The sequence below is a fragment of the Coffea arabica genome, chromosome 2c (assembly GCF_036785885.1).
Source record: "Coffea arabica cultivar ET-39 chromosome 2c, Coffea Arabica ET-39 HiFi, whole genome shotgun sequence".
Lineage (NCBI taxonomy): Eukaryota > Viridiplantae > Streptophyta > Magnoliopsida > Gentianales > Rubiaceae > Coffea > Coffea arabica.
Genome location: NC_092312.1, coordinates 27594489 through 27615822, shown reverse-complemented (window position 1 = coordinate 27615822; position 21334 = coordinate 27594489). Strand labels below are relative to the sequence as shown.

The window sequence follows — 21334 nt, the reverse complement described above, 5'->3', positions numbered from 1 at the left end:
GGAATCTACATCCCTAAATTCAATTTTTAGTGAAATTTCTCCATTTGCATTTAGTATTGATTATACCAGAGTGTAGACAATAGCATTATAATTTTCTTGCTCAGATTTATTGTAAGTCTAAATAATAAAGAAAAATAAGAGCTTAGTACTTGTATAATTAGCTCCTCATCGGATCGATCCAATACATATCCTACATTACAATTTCGGCCTGTATACTTGCAGTCAACGGGTATAAAATCGGATTTAAACTTGCATTGATATAAAAAATCCGTCAAGTTTTTGGCGCCGTTGCCGGGGAGCGGCAATATTAGGGCCTAATCATATCTATTAATCTAGATATTTTCAGTGTTTTTATTCAAGTTGTTTATAGTTGATTTTAACAATTAAAACTGCAAAATTTCTCTTATTTTTTATTTGTAGTGTATGCACCGATCAAATCGAGAAATTACACTTTTCGATCCTGAAATTGAAAGGACTTTACTTAGACAAAGGAGGGATACACCACAGTAAGAGGAACAAGAGGTTTGGTAGCCGATAGAGGAAATCTTGATAGAGTTACTATTTGAGGAACAAATGGCGAAAAATGACCCAAATAGGCGAATCCTACGAGATTTTGCTTTACCGAAAACACAAGGTTCTCAAACTAGTAATGTAAGACCAACGGTAAATGCCAATAATTTTGAGATTAAACCATCACTGATTCAAATGGTACAACAATCTCAATATGAAGGTAATGCTACCGAAGATCCAAATTCTCACTTGTTAACATTTCTTGAAATCTGTAATACAATTAAGTTTAATGGTGTTAGTGATGATGCAATTAAATTTCGATTGTTTCCATTTTCGCTAAGGGACAAGGCCAAGGTTTGGTTACAATCTCATCGTCCAAATACTTTTACAACTTGGGTTGAATTAACTAAGGTTTTTCTTAATAAATTCTTTCCATCTGAAAAAACTGCTAAACTCAGAATGGATATAACTAGTTTCTCTCAACAGGAAGGAGAGACATTGTATGAAACTTGGGAGCGCTATCGGGAATTGCAACGAAAATATCCTCATCATGATTTACCAGATTGGCTAGTAGTCCAAACATTTTACAATGGTCTCACCTATCCAACAAAGACGCATGTAGATGCGGCAGCGAAAGGAGCATTGATGGGAAAGGCAGTTGAGGAAGCTCAACAATTAATTGAAAAAATGACTGCTAATAACTAACAATGGGCAAACGAACGAGGTAATATAAGGAGAACCGCAAGTATACTTGAAGTAGATACCTTGAATATGTTAAGTGCAAAAATGGATAATGTGGTTAAGATGCTTAATAGGCACGTTAGTTCTAACTCTATTCAAGATGTAGTTGTTGTATGTTGTACTACTTGCGGTGGAGATCATGATGATTCTATGTGTTGCAGCAGTGAACAGGTTCAATATCTCAACAATTACAACCGTCCACTCCAAAACAATCCATGCTCCAATACCTATAATCCAAGATGGCATAATCACAGGAATTTTGGATGGAAGGATCAAAGAAACTAACAAAAACTAGTTAATCCACCGGATTTTCAACCGAAGCAACCACTTCCGGAGTCCAAACCAGCTTGAGAATTGGCAATTGAGAAGCTGGCAAATGTATCAAATGATAAAATTAAAAAGTTAGCCAGTGCCACTACTCAATGGTTTGAAAGAATTGAAGGAAGAATGGACCAACTCACTAATATGTACAGAAATGTTGAGGTCCAATTAGGGCAAATAGCAAATGCGGTTAGCAATCGCAATAAAGGAGATTTACCTAGCAAGACTGAAGTGAATCCGAAAGAGCATGTCAATGCAATCATTCTTAGAAGCGGTAAAATGGTTGAAGGACCAAATTTTGAAAATTCAGATAGTGAAAAAGACAAGGAGCAATCAATCAAAGGGGAGAAAGAAAGCCGAAATGATCATATTGTCATTGATATTGATGCACTTCCTCCCAAATTAAATTCTAATGTGATTTCTTTTCCTCACAGGTTGAAGAAAGATGGACAGGATCGGGAGTTTGAAAAGTTCTTCAAAATGTTTAAACAATTGCACATTAACATTCCTTTCATTGATGCTATAACACATATTCCCTCTTATGCACGTTTCTTGAAAGACATTATGTTAAGAAAGAGAAAAATTGTAGATAATGAGATGATAGTATTAACGGAAGAGTGTAGTGCATTGATTAAAAACAAACACTCTCCTAAATTGAAAGATCCGGGAAGCTTTTCTATTCCTTGCACAATTGGTCAATTGCATTTTTCTAATGCTTTATGTGATTTAGGTGCAAGAGTGTCACTCTTGCCACTATCGGTTGCCCGGAGACTGGCACTTCAATATCTAAAAGCTACCAATATCATATTGCAATTGGTGAATCGGTCAATCACACATCCAATGGGTATTTTGAAAAACGTACTCATAAAGGTAAGACAATCTATAATACCTGTGGATTTTGTTGTCTTAAATATTGAGGAAAATGTGAGAATGCCAATTATTCTAGAACGACCATTTTTAGCCACCGCACGAACCATAATTGATATGAAAAAAGGTAAGCTTATATTACGGGTTAATTGTGAGGAATTAGAATTCAATTTGGATAGTAAAGAAGGGAGTTTAGAGCCTACTGCTCTTGTTTATAATATGCCGTGTGATGAAAAGGTTAACCAAGAAATGAACGAAGAAATTAAATATATAAATGTCCTTGGTGCTAACTTTCATGGTGTAGGAGTAAGGGAGGAGAAGATAAGGATGGAAGTTGGCTTAATAAATTCGCCATTCCATGAAGAAAGTGGAGAAAAGTTGAGCCAACTCGAAAAAGACAAACAAATTCCACTCCAAGGTGAAGTCGAGCCTTTATATGATAAGTCTAATACTCCTCCTTGGCATTTGAAGAAATTGGACTATGGAGATCAATACATAACTCATCACATGGTAGATTGGCTCGGGAGTTTCGATCCATGGGGAGAAAATCGCTCCCTAATGTTCTAAAATGATTCAACTTTTTGAGTCGAGTTCAACAACTCTAAACAAAGCGCTTATTGGGAGGCAACCCAATAATAATATTTTAGTTGTGTGTTTTTATGTGTTTCTTACATTTTGGTGTGATTTCATTGACTAATTAGATATATTTCACTTGTTTGTAGGAGGTACCGGAGTTTCATCATCCATCTTGGAAGTACAGTCGAAAAACAAGTGTAAAAAGGGAGGTTTTCTTACCAAATTGTGCTTTAAGTGTTTAGCATTACCACTCATATATACATTGTGCATTTCAAATATGTTCAAGTGAGTTTTGGAGATAACATGTTTATAAATGCTCATGAACTCATTTGATGTGCATTTAATGCCCAAAAGTGCTATTTTGGTGAAAAAATGTAAAAATGAGCAAAGAATCTCACCCCTCGATTTTCAATGAAGATGTGTTTGATGTGTTTTGAGAGGTTGGATATTGTATTTTTGGTATATTACATGTGCGTGGGAGGTTAGAATTGATAAAAACTTTGTCCAAAGCGTGTTTTGGAATTGGCCAAAAAAAGGAGAAAAAGTTTGAAAAATTGTAGCTTTTGCAATTAGTGCAGAAAAAGACAGATCCGAGCTTGGATCCGAAAAATCCAGACGGATCCGAGCACAGATCCTTTGATCCGAGCTCGGATCCAACAATTTTCAGAAATATCTGAGGGCTCGTCTGTGCTTCTGGCGGTCCGGATCCGAGCCCCTGTCGGATCCGAGGGCATTAAGAACCAATCTGACCTCGGATCTATTCGCAATAAGGAGGGAAACGAGGCATCAGTTCCTCATTTTCCAGCTTTCTTCTCTTTCTCTCTCATCGAAACCCTAACCCTCCTTCACCAATCTTCCATTTTGCCCATTAATCCTCTGAACTTTCACCACAAAAACATCCCAAATACTCTTGTGAGCATTAACCCTCAACAATTTCGGATCAAAAACATCAATCCGAGGGAATTTAATCATCACATAAGAATTCGGGCCGCACTTCAATTTTTCAAATTTGGGGTTGAATTTGGACTTGTTTCTTCCTCATTTTTCATCATTATCATCCTCTAGCATCTTCCTATACATTTGAGATATCAATTTGCAATTTTTTTTAAGATTCCATAATTTCTAATTTTACATTTTTATAGTTTTGGGCATATTGTGATAATGCATATTTGTTGGAATTTCTTGTTATAAATGTGCTACATTGTACTAATATATGTTGTTACAGCTATTTTTTTTTATGTGTAGTGTGTATAAAAAAGATTTTGAAAATTTGGTATTACCTTATAGATTTTTTTTTTGTTCTCCTTTTAGTTGATTGCACATGGATTGCTTGCACTATGAGTATATTTTTACTCGTTTATGTTAGTAAAAATTGCTTGCATGTTAAATATTGAGAAAAATTATTATAGTGCTATACTTGCATTCCTTTTCTCAGAGTTCTAAATTTAAGTGAGTTCAATTTTTGGCTTGAACATTCCCTGCTCGTATAGGAAATTGGCACTCATTAAAATCAATTGGAGCTCATTAGTGTGTATGGCTAATCAGTGTGTAACTTTTGGATAAAATCATAAAATAGTTGGCATGTACATCAATGAAGCAATAAAATTGATTTCATTTTATAGTCCCTTTTACTTTGAGATTATATTCTATTATTGCAATGTGCATAAATTCTCAAGAGATTGGACTTTTTAATAACATTCTAATTGAAATATGAGGTTCAAATGCTGAAAATGGAATACTCATGCCATCTGTCGAGAATGTGGATTGGAGTTGTTATTATAAATGTGCATTTGTGTTAGGAATGTTTTAAGTAGCAAATTTAGGTGTTTTTAGGTAGATTCTGGCAGGGAGTTTAGCTTTTTTTCAAGGGAAAACTCTGCCGAAATTTTTTTAAATTCTATTTACCATGTGTGAGCAAGCTTATATTGTTTCTAATGAATATTTCTTCTCGTTTGTGTATAGGTGTACTATGGCTCGCACAAGGAGGGCTCGTATTCGTATTCCTACTCTTTCTTTGAGTGAGGAACGAACTCCTTCACCTGAGGAGTCACCAGTGGAGGAATCCCCTTCACCCGAGTCACCTCCACGCTCCAGGCGTAAGACAGCGTCCATTAGCCGTGACGAGCCACTTCCAGACTATGATACCACTCGTTTCACCTCGCTCGAAAATCAAAAGTGGTACGAGGCCAGTTTGGACAAGGAGATCATTATTGAAAAATATTTGGTACCGGAGGTGGATGACCATCATAAGATCTCCTCGGCATTCAAGCGACTCGGATAGGAGGCTATACTACAGTTGCCCAAGCATTACTATCCCAATCTGGTCCGAGAGTTCTATACCAATGTCGAAAACAAACAGAGTCACAGTGGCAACCTCATCGTCTCCTGGGTTCGAGGCAAGAGAGTGGCTCTTAACCGAGATACAGTCGCCAAAATCACCAAACTCAACGACGAAGGAGTTGATGTTAAATTGACTAAGGTGTTCAAGGCACGCGACCCTTGGCAAGTTGGAGAAGTGGTAGCACGCTTAAAGGGTCAATATAGTGAGCGAGGAAGTTCAAAGAAACTCACCGTATATGCCGACTCCTTCGAGCATAGGTATCACTTAATCTTTTATCTCTTCGCCTTCAATGTGGTACCCAAAAGGACTAGAAAATAGGAGCTCCGCAATAGTGACCTCTACTTCTTAGATAAGATGATGCATGGGTGTGGGTGAGCAGTTGACTGGTATTCCTCTGCCCAGCATCATCATCAGTTACATGCGGACCACAGCTCACATGAGGGCCGGCGAGACCTGCTTTGGGTTCCCTCGACTGCTATTCCTCATTTTTTAGAAGCTCAAGATTCCTCTTGGAACCGAGCGAGCCATTGTCACTAGATCCGCCGAGGAGGTCAGTGCCTCAATACTCAAATCCTTGAGTATCTCTACAGATTTTAGAGCTGCTCTAGTTCGAGACACTGGGGAAGCATCGACTTCCGCTCAGCCTCCACCTCACACTGAACCACAAGCGGAAGCTCAAGAGGCGGAGGCACAGCAAAATCTTCCTCCTCCAGTTCCACGACCACCACCTTCGCCGTGATCCAAGTGGCAAGAGCTCCTCAATGCCATCTGCTGTATGGAGACACGAGTCGTCGAATGCATAGACCAGACCGAGAGGATGATGACAGAGCGACTCGACAGACATGATCGCCGTCTTCGTGCGATCAAGGATCATTTTCATATCCGCCGGTCACCTACTCCGACGCCTCAGCAGGAGTAGGGGCATATTAGTACATCACAAGGTCCTCCAGGAATTGAGGAGGCAGTAGACCCTCGTTCCGAATAGCCATGAAGATCCTTAGCTGCTCTTTATTTTTCTTTTATTGTGTTCGGTTTAAATTTTGTGATTTTTATATTGGATTCTCTTGTGCTACTTATGATTTTTCGTACCCTTTTGTTTCATTGTGGACAGAATTTGAATGATCGTGAGGAATTATGGTTTCAAATTGAATCACCACTTATTTTGTGGGAAGTTTCAGTTTCTATTACCTTCCTTACAATAAGGACATTGTTAAATTTAAGTGTGGGGGAGGGATTAATTTATCTTATGGATGATTGTGTCTTGAAATGCATGAATTGAGTTGTCTATGGCTTAAAAATGTTGGAATTATATTTGGAAATATTGTCTTGAGGTTAATTTTCTTGAAACTAAAACTGTTGGCAGGGAGTTTTGTCCAAGTATATGGGGAAACTCTGTCAAAATTTTTCTAAAATGCTTTTCAATATTTTAAGATAATGGCTAAAATGTTCAATTTTAAGTGTCTAATTCTTCCATTGGATAAACTGTTATATGCATTTTGGAAAAGTTTAGTCCTTATTTGACTTGGAATTAATCATTATGCAATTAGGATTTTTATATTTTAGAAAGTATATTTGGTTAAATAAGGAAAATTATACTTAGAATTCTGCATGTTTAATGATATTTTCATTTTTACTTAATTTGATAAGTAAGTGATTGATATAGTCAAGACAAGGCCAGATTCTTCCTTTAATTATGCTTAGAGGGAAAAGAAAAAAAATAATATAAAAAACATATATATAAAAAAAAAAAGAGAAAAAGTATATTGATATTATTTTCCTACTCCAATGATTCACATATTGAGTAACCGGGAGTTGGCATCCACAAATGTTGACATTCGCGTAAAAAGGTATTGGAATTAAGAGTATGCTTAGCAATTTGAATAAGTGAAATGTTGAGTAACCGGGAATCTTCACGTAAAAGTGTTGATTTTTGCGTAAAAAAATATTTTCACTATTTAAGTAAAATGAAGTGTGAATAAATCCCTCTCAATTGTAAGTTTTGATGGTCATTGGATGAGAAAGGCCATAAAATTGACTATGTGATTTACTTATTTGTGAAATTAGGATAGAATGAGAGATTGATTTAAAATTGTTAAAATTAAGGCATAATTATCTTTCTTTAACTTGATATTATGAGTATTTAGTATAATCTGAGAAATGTCATAATGATTGATTTCTAGGTTTTTGAGAAATTAAATTTGACAAAAGTACGTATATTGTTTTATCAATTGAATCATTGAAGACAGTTTTGTGCAAATTGCTTGAGGACGAGCAACGATTCAAGTGTGAGGGAATTTGATATGCGAATATTTAACGTATATTTTGTACAAGTTTGGCATGAACTTTTGGTATGTTTTGAGAAGATTAAAACCATATTTGAACTCTTTAGGTAATAATTGCTTAAATATTGTTTAAGTGTTCAAAACTTGATAAATGAGTGGATTAATGTGTTAATTTTGTGAAATTGTGAAGGATATTGATGTATGAAATTCATACATGAGATAAAGGAAATGTAAGGATCGTCCAGAGGATAAACTACACAACAAATTAGGAGCAAAAGTGAAGAAAAAAAGGAAAATAAGTGAAAAACTGGAAAAAAGACCAATACGGATCCGTGTAAATCAAGGGAGATCCGAGCCCTTGTCTGTACTTCTGGAGCAGTGTATCCGAGGACAAAGGATCTGAGCTCAAATCGAACTTCACCACTCGGATCTGAGGCTCGGATCCGCCTCTCTCTTCTGCAAGTGGCACAGCCATTTTTTCTCACTTTTCACACAACTTTTCAGCTATTTGGAGTCAGTGAATTCAGTGGCACATGCTTCTGCAACAAAAGGGAAGACAAAATGAGTTAAAGAAAGTCAAAACAACATTTTCTTTTGACTTCCTTTACAAAATCTAGGTGGTTGAAATCATGAAGGAGAAAAAATGTCTTTCTACCACCTTTTATGCAGAGACACAAGAGAGGAGTTGGTATGACCATACGTAACTAGTTTTTCTTCTTGTCACTAGTTTCTCTCTAGTTAGGAGTTCTTGGAGAAGCATTTGGAGTTTTCATTTGTAATCATCTTGTACAAGAACATAGCAGAAATTGGAGGGCTTCACCATCAATTGGCTAAGCTTTCTTTATCTTTCTTGTATTTGTACTTTATAATGTTTTGTGTTAATAAACTTGTGAGTTTGATTGTTAAATCATTAACAAGTAGCTAATTTTCTTTATCTAGGGAGTAGATGAAACTTATGGCTGAATAATATAAATTGAATGTGATTTACACTTGTTATATCTTGTATTAACTTGTTTATTTGTGCAGGTAGTAATTACTTGTTATTGCTTGATCACCAATAGCATGTTTATAGTTGTTATTGTTCAATGAAAATTGGTAGTAACAATGGAAACGCATAAATAGAGTTTAACTTGTATGTTCATGAAAATAGAGATACACTTAAGTGAATTTTTCTAACATTTCATGAAAGAAAACAGAGTAGTTGTAGTATTTCACCATGAAAATAGGGAAAACTATTTTGCTCTAGGCCATTTCATCATGAAAATGAGATTTGGTAATATTGAAAATGAATCCCTGGTTAAACAAGAAAAATAACAAGAGGTAAATCTATTCATTTGTGTTGTTTATGCCATAAGTGGAATCTACATCCCTAAATTCAATCTTTAGTGAAATTTCTCCATTTGTATTTAGCATTGATTATACCAAAGTGTAGACAATAGCATTATAATTTTCTTACTCAGATTTATTGTAAGTCTAAATAATAAAGAAAAATAAGGGGTTAGTACTTGTATAATTAGCTCCTCGTGGGATCGACCCGATACATACCCTACATTACAATTTCGGCCTGTATACTTGCAGTCAACGGGTATAAAATCGGATTTAAATCTGCATTGATATAAAAAGCCCGTCACTTCAAAAGGGATCACGAATCATCTCAGTCCAATACTTTTAGCTCAAAATATAACTGAAATACCAAAATGTGTCAAAACTATCAAACATTTCTTCTTTTTCACTTGATTGTATTTCATCTTTTGAACATTTTGTACTTCATATTCTCTTTAAATCATTTCAAATCATCAATATTCATTCAAATATCTTCTCAATTCATTTCATTTGATGATTAAATCATTGAAACCTACTAAAACATGAAGTTTCACCACTTTAATCCATAGAAATGCAATTCATTACACTTAGACTAGGCTGTAGACTTTCTCTCTCCTTGAGAGCACTTTCCCCCATTGATGGATTTTCAAAAATTTCAACCTTCCAATTCAGTATTTCACGGTAAAACTCTAACAATTATCAATAGCTCTATGTTCTAAACATCAACAAGCATGAAGATCTGGTGCGGACCATGTGCTTTTGTAAAGTTAATGCTGACAAAATAGTGAGGGGGCTGAACTTAAGGAAGTACGAGATCCAGAAAAGCTCAAGCGTAATTATTGTTGAAGCTGCATGTCATGCTGAACTTGATAGAATAGCCTTCTTCCAGCAACCATAGCTTCAGGTATTGAAATAATGTATATATTCTGAGCTTGATCTACTTGAGGTAGTGTGCACAGTGATTTGTATCTTTGTGTATTCCTGTCCTTTTCGTTGCTCTGTTTTGTGCGTAGCAGTGATGTTTGTGATTTGTGCTCACTGATCTTACTTTGCGTCATCATCTTAGCTGAGTCAAGATTCTGAGTTGATTGAGCTCTAGAGTCTGGTCTTTTCCCATCTTTTCCTTGTTCTGTTTTTCTCTGGTGTTGGAACTGTGTTTTGACTCCTCCCCTGCACTTGATTCTACCTGTAATACCTCTGGGTGTATCTATGGAGTCAGACTTGAGTGGCATGATGCAGAAATTCTCACTTGCTGGTAATGAACTCTCAGGAACGACGTTAGACTTATGGGACCTGGAAAGTGGTATAAAGGATTGTAAGGATAGCTTAATTGGGAGAGTTATGGGTGAGAAGATAGTGAGTTTTACAGGGTGAAAGGATTTACCACTGTAGCATGGGGGTATCCCAAAAATCTGGGGGTGGTTGAATTGGGACCGAACCTGTTCCAGTTCACCATACCTAACTGGGAGGAGAGGGATAAGATCTTGCAAGGTTGGCCTTGGGTCATAGATAACCAAGTTTTGGTTCTGAACAGGTGGAAGGAAAGTATTGAAGGAGATATGGAGGCGTTTAAAGTGACTCCTATGTGGGTGCAGGTGTGGAATTTGCCTGTGCACTGGCTCTCGAAGGAGGTTGGACGTAAAATAGGGGCAGTTTTTAAGCAAGTTAAAGAGATTGTCATTCCCCAAATGGGTGGTAAGGAAGAAAGACATCTAAAGTTATTGGTGTTGGTGGACTTATCTAAACCTCTTCTGCGAGGGACCATAGTAAAAACTGAGGAGAATATGACTTGGGTTGCCTTTAAATATGAACAATGCCCTGATTTTTGTTATAACTGTGAATTCGTTGGGCATAATGAAAGGACTTGTTCTAAGCAGGGAGATACTTCTGGAGGGAAGGTGGATAATCAATTTGGTCATTGGCTGCGAGCAGGAGTAGGAAAGGTAACCCCTCAGCCTAGGCAAGCTGGTCCGGTTATGGAAAAGGATAAACATTATTGGAAGTTCATAAATGGGGAGTTAGTTGAAAAAACTCAGGCGAGTAGTTTGCAGGAAAAAAATAGTTGGAACTGAATAAGAGTCTAGAGCCAGGGTTGTCTGATAGACAGGTTCTCTCCGAAGGCCTAAATGGGAAGAGAACTGTAGTTGAGCAGTTGGCTTCCACTCAACAGGAGGAACTCAGAGGTGAACCTAATAGGTTGGTAGGAGCGCAGGCACACTCTAAGATGGATAAGATCGAACAGGTAGGAGCAATAGGAATTGATGCAAATCCATTGATTGAGGGTATTTCGGAGATGGAGGAGGATAACAGTAGTGGAATTCCTGTTGTAGGCAATGTTGGGGTAAGGAAAAGAGAACAGGTGGACTCAATAAGGAGTCAGGATAGGAATTATAACAAGGGGAAAGTGCAGGAAGCTATTAGGAAGCAATCTAAAAGGTTGAATAGGAAGGTTTATGCCCCTATGAAGTCTAGGAGATCTTTAAGTGAGCTGAATAGAAAGGTAAGTAATCAGCTTGGTGGGAGTAAAAGGAAAATGATGAAGCTAGAGAATGATATGGAGTGCGATGGAAGTGAGGGTCAGAACTGGAAGAAATCTAAGTCCTTGGAGATGCTGGTGGTTCTAGAGGCTGATCAAGTGGAGGTGGGGTCCTTCCCTAATGGGGCCCCCACGGGTAAATGAGGGTTGTGGTGTGGAATTGTCAAGGAGTGGGGAGCCCCTTGACAATTCCCCATTTGAGGGAGGTCAACAACCTCTTCTCTCCAGATATCATCTTCTTGAGTGAGACTAAGAATAGAGAGTTATACATGTCTAAAGTAAAAAATTGGCTAAGATTCGATAATATGGTGGTGATTGAAGCGATGCATAGATCAGGTGGTATGTGCCTGTTATGGAATGAGAGGGTCAAAATAGTGAGGACAGTTCAAACAACCTTTACTATAGAAGCCAACATAGGTGCAAGAGATCCTAAAGAGGAGTGGTGGTTCATAGGTGCGTATGCTAGTTGTGATCCACAAATTCGAAAACAACAATGGAGGGTGCTGAAGGATAGAAGTAAGCTATGGGGAGAGAAATTTGTGATAGCAGGAGATTTTAACGATGTAGTTTCTAATGAAGAGAAATGGGGGGAATTTGAGAGAAAATAAGAGTTTTATGGCCTTTAAGAATTTTATTGCTGAGAATAGATTAATTGACTTAGGATTTGAAGGCCACCCCTGGACTTGGAGCAATCACTGGGATAACACAGGAAAGGTTAGGCAACGTCTTGATAGATGTCTAAGTAGTAGTGACTGGAGACTCAGGTTTGAAGGGGCTACTTGTAAACACATTGATTCTTTTGTTTTAGATCATAGCTTGCTCATGTTGGATACGGAGCTAGCAAGATTGAGAAAGAAAAAAAGGTTCTATTTTGACAAGAGATGGGTTCAAAAGGAAGGTATTCAGCAAGTTGTTGAGAGGGCGTGGAATAAGGCTGAACAGGGAACTAAAATGTTTAAGTCACTAGGAAAGTAACAAACTGTAGAATAGAGATCTTAAAGTGGAGAAACTCCTTTCAAGCGAACTCTAAAGCTAGGATTACTGATCTGAAGAACAACTTGGAAGCTCTTGAGAGATCAATTGAGGAGAACAAAAGTGTCATTAGATCAGAGCTTAAGGAACTATTAAAACAGGCTTATAGAGATGAAGAATCCTTTTGGTGCCGAAAGGCTAGGATCAATTGGCCTAGAGAGGGAGACAAAAATACTGGTTACTTCCATGCTAATGTGAGAGGTAGAAGGAATAGGAATAAAATCTTTGAGGTTCAAAGAGATGATGGAACTTGGACCAGAAATGATGATGAACTGGTAAGTGAGATGTCCTTATTTTACAGCAATCTGTTCTCTAGTGATGGTGAAAGAGATAACTCAGAGGTATTACTTGGCATCAATCAAACTATCACGGAGGAGATGAACAACAATCTGACTAGACCAGTTCTTGAAGAGGAAATTAGATCTGCCATTTTTTCTATGTAGCCGGATAAGGCACCTGGTGCAGATGGCATGACCCTTTTGTTCTTTCAAAAATTCTGGCCAGTGATCAAAATGGATGTAGTTCAGGCTGTTCAAGATTTCTTTATATCCGGTTGCATGTTGAAATCTATTAATCATACCATTATTTCACTCATACCCAAGATTCTGCACCCAATGAGCCTGAAAAATTACAGACCAATCAGCCTGTGTAATGTGTTGTACAAGACCATTTCAAAGATCCTTGCTAACAGACTCAAACCAGTCCTCCACAAATGCATCAGTAAAAATCAATCTGCGTTCATTCCTGATAGACAAATTCTGGATAATGTGATTTTAGCTCAGGAATATATGCAGTATTTCAAGAACAAAAGGCAAGGGCAAGAAGGGTATATGGCTATCAAGCTAGACATGACTAAAGCTTACGACAGAGTGGAATGGCACTTTCTGAAGGCAATGATGCGGAAGATGGGTTTTTGTGAACAATGGATACACTGGATAACAAGATGTATGGAGACTGTATCGTATTCCTTTAACTGCAATGGGGAAGTGAAAGGTTTTGTAAAGCCTAGCAGGGGGATAAGATAAGGTGACCCTTTGTCACCTTACTTGTTCCTAATATGCTCTGAAGGCTTTTCTAACTTACTTCAAAGAGCTGCTGAAAACAAGAGACTAAAAGGAGTGAAAATCAGTAGGAGAGGCCCAAGCATCACTTATCTTTTCATTGCGGATGATTCACTCATTTTCTGTGGAGCGGATAAACAGCAAGCTGAGGAGCTTATGAATATCTTACAGGCTTATGAACAAGCTTCTGGTCAGTTGATTAACTTAGAGAAATCATCTGTGATCTTCAGTAAGAATGTGTCTATTACGCAGAAACAGGAGGTATGTGGTAAACTTGGTGGTATGGAGGAAATGAAACTTGGGAGATACCTTGGACTACCAATGGTCATATCAACGTCAAAAGAACAAGTCTTTGGCTATATTAAGGAAAATATTAACAGGCGTCTAGAGAGCTGGAAGAATAGATTCTTAAGCCAAGCAGGAAAGGAAGTTATGCTCAAATCTGTTACTATGGCTATGCCAATTTATGCAATGTCTTGCTTCAAATTGCCAAGGAAGTTATGTAAGGATCTCAGCTCAGCTATGGCAAACTATTGGTGAGGAGAAGCCAATGGGAAAAACAAAATGCATTGGATTTCTTCGAAGAAAATGGCTCAGGAGAGGAAGGAAGGAGAACTGAATTTCAAAGATCTGGAAGCTTTTAACAAGGCTTTGCTTGGAAAGCAGATTTGGAGGTTTATCACCAAACCAAATCTACTTGTGAGTAGAGTCTTGAAAGCCAAATACTTCAGTAAGGAGTCCATTTTCACATGTAAAGTACAAGGCACTGCCTCGTGGTTCTGGAAGGGATTGATGAGTGTGAGAGGTGTGTTGGAAGAAGGGGTACTGAGGAGAATAGGGAACGGGATTAGCACAAAGATATGGGAACATAAGTGGATTCCACAGGCCCCAAATGGCAAGCCATCAACAACTAAGCCACAAAATTGTAAGTTTGAAACAGTTCAGCAGCTCATCACTAACAAAAGATGGAACTCCAACCTAGTTTTCAGACTTTTCAATAAGTCGGATGCTATGAGGATTCTTAGCATCCCAGTCAGCCTAGGGGGGAGAGAAGACTCACATTATTGGGGATACAATGAAGGAGGAGAATACACGGTGAGGTCTGGCTATAAGAGGTTTATGAAAGAGAGCTTAGGCAGTAGCAATTCTAAGGAAATGGCTGGTACAAGCATGGAGGCAGGCAGTAACCAACGTAAATAGATATGGAATGCATTACGGAGGCTTAATATCAAACACAAAATTAAATTGTTCATATGGAAATGTATCAGGGGTGCTATCCCAGTCAGAGAGGCAATTTTCAAGTGAACTGGAGAAGGTGATCCAGTTTGTAAAGGCTGTGGAGAAGAACCGGAGATAATTGAACATACTCTTCTGCAATGTCCCATAGCAAAAGCCATATGGAAAATAGCTCCAATAACTTGGGAGGGGGCTGATGATCAGATAGGAAACTTCCACAGATTGTGGAGTAGGATCACAGAGGCGAAGAATAGACAAGATGGAAGAAACCATATGGGGCTCACAGCTAATATACTTTGGCAAATTTGGAAGGATAGGAACAAAAGGGAGTTCAAGAACCAGGCAGGCTATAATCCGTGCAGTGTTATTCAAAAAGCACACATGGAATGGCTAGAGATTGTGGAGTTAGATTCGAAGAAGGAGCCTCAGAGCACAACAGAAATAGTGGTACCAATGGAAGTGGACAGTGTTGCACCAGATAGCCACAAAGGGGTAAATCTGAGAGTGGCAATCAAAACCTCTAAGAGAAATGCAGTACTGGGCATTAGAGTTTCTGTGCGCAGAGTACCAAATGAGGCATATGAAGTATGGGCCTTAAAAGACAGAAGCTCGGGTGACCACATTATTGATGAGGCTACAGCAATCAAGCTAACTTTATGCAAAGCTTTGGACAGACAATGGAGTACCATCTCAGTACATATTCGTAACAAAGGACTGCTGAAGCTACTCAAGCTTGGTAAAGCTTCAGACTACAGAATGACAACACTGATTGAGGATATCCTTAGCTTAAAATCACTGTTTCGAATGTGCTCATTTTGTTTAGACAATGATGATGATAACATAGATTGTAACAGTGTTAGTTCTTATGCCCAAGGCATTTTGTTGGATAAGGAATTTCTTGTTCCTCCGTGTTCTTGAACACGTTGTGTATAGCTTTTCAGGCCTTTGCTCGATGTGTAAACATTTTTATTGATCAATGCAAGAGTACTAGCGTTTCGAAAAAAAAAATTACACTTAGACTACAAATGTCAATTTCACTTGAAACCTAGTTAATTAGCTATAAAAATAAGTAAAGTATACCAAAATTAAATAATAAAATACATTTAAATCACTCAAAATGCACACTTATCAATGTTTTTCAGAAAAACAATTAGCTCTTCTCTATACAAAAATCAAAATCTTCTTGCTCAAGTTTCTAACTAACCACCTGCTAGCAACTAATTCTATTAACTAATTACCTAACTGTAAAGTCATGTTATCAAAGATGATATTTTGTTACAAGATAATCACAAATTGATGATCATCATACGTTGATGATCATAACAATACTCCCTCCTCACAAAATCCTAGTCACTAAGATTGAGCTGGAAATCTGGGAATTGTGACTGTATGATTGATACATCCTCCCAAGTAGCATCCTTCCTACTGAGGTTTACCGATTTGATCAAAACTTGTGACACTTTTCATCCCTTCCTCTGAATCTTTCGAGTTCCTACCACATTTTTTGGAGTAATCTTAATTTGGCCATCAGTAGTGGTCATAGCTAGGCAGGTTTTCTATCACTTCATGATTCTTTGCTGATGGTTTCACCGGTGAAACATGGAAAGTTGGGTGTATGGATATGCCTTCTAGTAACTCCAATTTGTAAGCTAACTTGCCCACCTTAGGTAGTACTTTATAAGGTCCATAGTACTTGAAAGCTAATTTCAAGTTCCTCCTCAATCCTAAGGAAGTCTGTCTGTAAGGTTGTAACTTCAAGAATACATATTCTCCTACCTCATATTGTCTTTCAGATTTATTTCTGTCAGCAAATTGTTTCATATGATTCTGAGCCACTTCCAAATTAAGCTTCAACATCTCATTGCAATTTTGCCTTTCTTCTACCCAAGATTCTACTGCTACTATAGGGGTTTGCACTAAAGCCAGTGCTAGTTGTGAGGGAGTATATCCATATAATGCCTAAAATGTAATCATCTTAATTATAGTATGAAAATTGGAGTTATACCACCACTCTACAGTTGCCAACCAAGACTTCCATTTGGTTAACTGCTAGAAACAAATGCATCTTAAATAGGTCTCAATACATCTATTCAACCTCTCTGTTTGTCCATCAGTTTGGAAATGATAAGCATTACAGAAATGCAGATTGGTTCCCAATTTTCTTGGCAACTCTTGCTAGAATAAACTAGTGAATATCTTGTCTTTGTCAGATACTATAATCAAGGGGAACTCATGCAATTCATAGACATTCTCAAAAAATAGTACAACCACTGATTGTGCTGAATATTTGGCTGTCAAAGTAATAAAGTGGCTATACTTGGAGAACCCGTCATCCACAAATAGAATTTCTTCATAACCACCGGACTTGGGTAACCCTTCAACAAAATCCATTGAAATGTCCTGCCAAGCTTGCTCAAGAATAAGTAGGGGTTGCAAAAATCATGAATATTTGCAATTTTCTGCCTTATTCCTCTTACAATTCTCACACTGCTACACCCATTATGTTACTTCTTTCTTCATAGCAAGCTAAAAGAAGTTAGTTTTTAACCTTTAGTAGGTACCCAGAATGCCAGAATGACCACCTAAGGGAGAATTATGCATGCAAGTAATCAGTTTGCCCCTCAAATCACCAAAACTTCCAATTTAGATTCTACCCTTATATCTGATAATCCCTTGTTTCACTGTGTAGTGCTGTTCTGCTACTGGATCAATGGACAATGCAATTATTAATTCCTTAGCCCTCTCATTACCATAGCAGATTCTTTTCACCTTAGCCAACCATAAAGGTTTAAGTACAGAAAGCACCTGTACAGAACACTCAGACTCCTTCTTTGCAACATCCTAATCTCCTCTTCTTGGTAATGCATCTACCACAATGTTAGCCTTCCCCTTCTTATACCGAATCTCATAGTCTATCCCTAGTAGTTTGGTTAACCATTTCTGCTACCATGGAGTAGAAATCTTCTGTTCCATTAGATACTTGAGGCTCTGATGATCTATTTTGGTAATAAAGTGTGCCCCTAACAAATAGTGCCTCCATTTAGATGTTGTTGTAATTAGCGATAGTAGCTCCTCCTCGTATATAAGCAACCCTTGATTCTTTGGCCCTAGAGTTTGGCTGAGAAATACTATAGGTCTCCCTTTTTGCATCAAAACAACTTCAATAGCTTGATGACTGGCATCTATTTATAATACAAAAGGCTCAAAGAAATTTGGCAAAGCCATCACAGGAGTGTTGCTCATAATGTGTTTGAACTATTGAAATGCATTCTCTGCTTTCTTATTTCAGTGAAAACTTTCTTCTTAAGAAGATCATTTAGGGGCTTTGTTACCACTCTATACCCATTCACAAACCTCCTGTAATATCCTGTGAGCCCCAAGAAGCCTCTCAATGACTTCACAAATATAGGAGTAGGCCACTCAAGCATGCTCTAGACCTTGCTAGAATCAATTTTCACTCATTCCTTAGTAATGATATGCCTTAAATACTCTATTTGTGACTGTCTAAAGGTGCATATGGAGAGTTTGGCATATAGTGTATGTTTCCTAAGTGTTTCTAGACTATTCAAAGGTGTTCAAGATGGCTATTCCAATCTAGGCTGTATACTAATAAGTCATCAAAGAACACAAGTACAAATTTTCTAAAGAAATGTTCAAACACATCATTCATAAGAAGCCTAGAAGGTAGTTGGGGTATTAGTCAAACCAAAAGGCATGACTACAAAACAAAAAGATTTTGAAAGCTATTTTTAAAATATCAGGGGGATGCAATCTCAATGGATGATATCCAGCTCTGAGATCAATTTTGGGGAAGAATTTGGAACCATAAAGTTCATCCAGTAAGTCATCTTTAATGGGAATAGGAAACTTGTCTTTGATGGTCATTTTGTTTTGTTGTCTATAGTTTACACAAAATTTCCAAGAATCATCCTTTTCACAACTAAAACTAGAGAAGCAAATAAACTGCGACTAGTTCGGATGATTCCATTTTGAAGCATCTCCCTGATTTGCTTCCCAATTTCGTTCTTCTGGTTATATGGGTATCTATAAGGTGCAAGTTTGAAAGGTTTGGCATTAGGAACAATAGGTATGTGGTGATTATAGGATCACATTGGGGGTAATGTTTTTGGTTCCTCAAATGCATCTTTGTGGTCACTACGTAAAGAATCTAGAGCATTTCTATCAAGAGTGTTTACCTGATCACCAGCCAAGTTGAAAACACAGGCTTGTGTCCTCCTCAATTGTATATTGCTTGCACTGCTATCCTCCCTTCTAATCCGAGTCACAGGATTTTCTCCTTGCAAAATAACCTATTCTCCATCCTTGTCAAAAGTCATCTCTAACTTCTTGAAATCAAAAGTGATGGGGCTATATTTAGCCAACCACGCCACCCCCAAGATCACATCATAAACATCTAACTCAAACACAAATAAGTCAAGTTTGAACTACATTCTTTGCATTAACCAACTCATATGAGGCATCAACTTACTACAAATCAAGTATTGCCTATTTGCCACTTTAACTTTGAAAGGTTTGATCCTTTTAATTAAATAAAAGAACTCTCAAGCATAACAGTTTTAGCAAAGCTATGCATACTTCTCCCATTAATTAAAATTGAAAATTGCTTCCCATTAAACTGACCATACACCTTGATGGTGCTGTGAAGCATGTTTCCATTCAGCATATGTATGGTAAATGCTATCTCCTTGTGGTCCCTTCCCCCTTGATAATCAATCACTTCTTCTGCTTCTAATTTCTTTCTCTACTTCCTCATCAGCCAATAGTAAGTGTAATTTCTTCTATTTACACTAATGCCCTAATACAAATTTCTCACCACTTTTGAAACACAAGTGGTTTCCTCTTCTATGTTGAATTTCTGCAGGGGTAATTTTCTCAAAATTGGATGTTGGAAGAGATTTCTTGGCCGCCACATGAGATGTTTTGGGTTGAGAATAACTAGTAGCAGGTGCAAATGAATAAAGGGTAATGGGTGGGGCTATTTTTGAGATGAATTTTTGCTTCTTGAAACAAGCTTCAAAGGCATGTTCATGCAATCTGGCAAGTTCAAAAGGTTGAGACAGAGTGATTGGATTATGTGTTTTCACCATGGATGTCAGTTTATTCGATAATCCACTCAAGAAACATGAAATATAATAGGATTCAGATAGTGTTGGAGCTCTTACCATATTTCAGCTCTTAATTCCTCAAACCTCTCTTGGTAAGCTAGGACAGCTGAAATCATCGTCAATTTATTAGACTCCTCTATCGCATCCAACTGTCCTAATTCTCCAAACCTTCTGATCAACTCCCCCAAAAAATCCCCCCAATTCTTTCTTCCTGCTATCTTGAAACCTTGATAACAAATATTTGCCTTGCCTTCCAAGTTATGCTACATTCAGCCACATTTCTTCTGGAATCTTGAAGAGTAAGAAATACTTTTGGGTAATCCAAAAGTAGGAATGGCTCTGGATGACCCTAGATCCCCCACTGAAAGATGTTTCCCCCTGAAGGATGGAAACTCCATCTTGGGTACTGCAAAAGTAGGAATGGCTCTGGATGAACCTAGATCCCCCACATGTTGATCTCCATCTGACATGTTCTCTACTGCTCTTCCTTGCACCCTTGGATTTTCCAAGATTCCCCTTTCACTGTTATTGCTCTTTATGAAGCTTTGAAATTGAGCAGACATGGCTGCCATGTACCCTTCAATCTTGTTGCTCAACTCCATGTCGCCAGCTTCAACTCTCTCTTCCAGACTCTTCTTATCAACTGCAATATTTTCTATTAGATTATGGATAAGTACTTCATGTTTCTTCAACTGCTCCTCCATGCCACACATTCAAGTTCCTTCCGCCATGATCAACTAGTTCTAAAAGCTTCCGTCCAAGGATCGGAAGCTCTAATACCAATTGTAGTGATTGTGGTAATTGATAAAGAATTAAGAACAAGTGAAAAGGAAAGAAAAATAGGGAGAACAATTTGAGAGAAAGAGTAACAGAAGGAAATGAGAGGGAGATTTTCTTCTTTATTCATTAGATGATTTTCCAGAAATACAATCAGCTCTTATTTACACAAAAAAATAAAAATCCTGCCAGCAACTAATTCTGTTAACTACCTAACTGTAAATCCATGTCAACAAAGATGATATTTTGTTACAAGAGGATCACAAGTTGATGATCATAACAGTAATATTCTAAGGGGTTCTCTATATTACATGCCTCAAGGCATATGATAAAGATGGAATTGATATTCTCTTGCATTCAAATGTTTCTATTTAGGGTAAAGTACATAAAACCCCCTTGTGGTTAAGGAAATTGACACGAAACCTCCTCATTGTTTAGAAACTCCCACTTAACCCCCCTGTGCTTTGGACTTGTTTGGATTTTACCTGCTAACCGGCTGATGAGCCGGTAATAATATGAAATACCAAAAATACCCTCATATATAATATTTGAAAAGTTACAGATGCAATGAGTCAATTCTTTAAGTCCGGAAAAGCCTTTGAAGA

General features: G+C 37.6%; 1 non-coding gene across 1 annotated transcript; it reads right to left on the bottom strand.

Moving 5' to 3' along the window:
* Positions 1-960: 960 nt before the first annotated feature.
* On the bottom strand, positions 961-1067 carry LOC113728340 (small nucleolar RNA R71). Its single transcript, XR_003458064.1, has one exon. It is a non-coding gene; the product is annotated as a small nucleolar RNA R71 (small nucleolar RNA).
* Positions 1068-21334: the final 20267 nt, after the last annotated feature.